Consider the following 365-nt stretch of genomic DNA (forward strand, 5'->3'; position numbering starts at 1 on the left):
CTGGAGCCCCTTCGGGCACTGGAAGGTGCTCTAAGCTCTCCCTGGAACTCTCCCTTCTCCAGGCTGAACGCCCCAGCTCCCTCAGCCCATCTCTCCAGGGCAGAGCTGCTCCAGCCCTCTCAGCATCTCCCTGGCCCTTCCTCTGCTCCCGCAGCTCCACAACCTTCTCGCGCTGGGGGCTCCAGACCCGGACACGGGATAGACGAGCAGCTCTTCCCTCGGGCCAGACCCTGCTCGGGAGACGCCGCAAGATCTCCCTGGCTGGTTCCCGGAGGAGCCCTGGACAACAGGTTCATTCTCCCACCGGCCGGCACCTCGGACACGCTCCGTTCCCGCCCAGCCCCGCCCGGGAGGTCCCCGCTGTC

Source organism: Chaetura pelagica, unplaced genomic scaffold (genome assembly GCF_000747805.2).
Source record: "Chaetura pelagica isolate M959 unplaced genomic scaffold, ChaPel_1.0 scaffold221, whole genome shotgun sequence".
NCBI classification, from domain to species: domain Eukaryota; kingdom Metazoa; phylum Chordata; class Aves; order Apodiformes; family Apodidae; genus Chaetura; species Chaetura pelagica.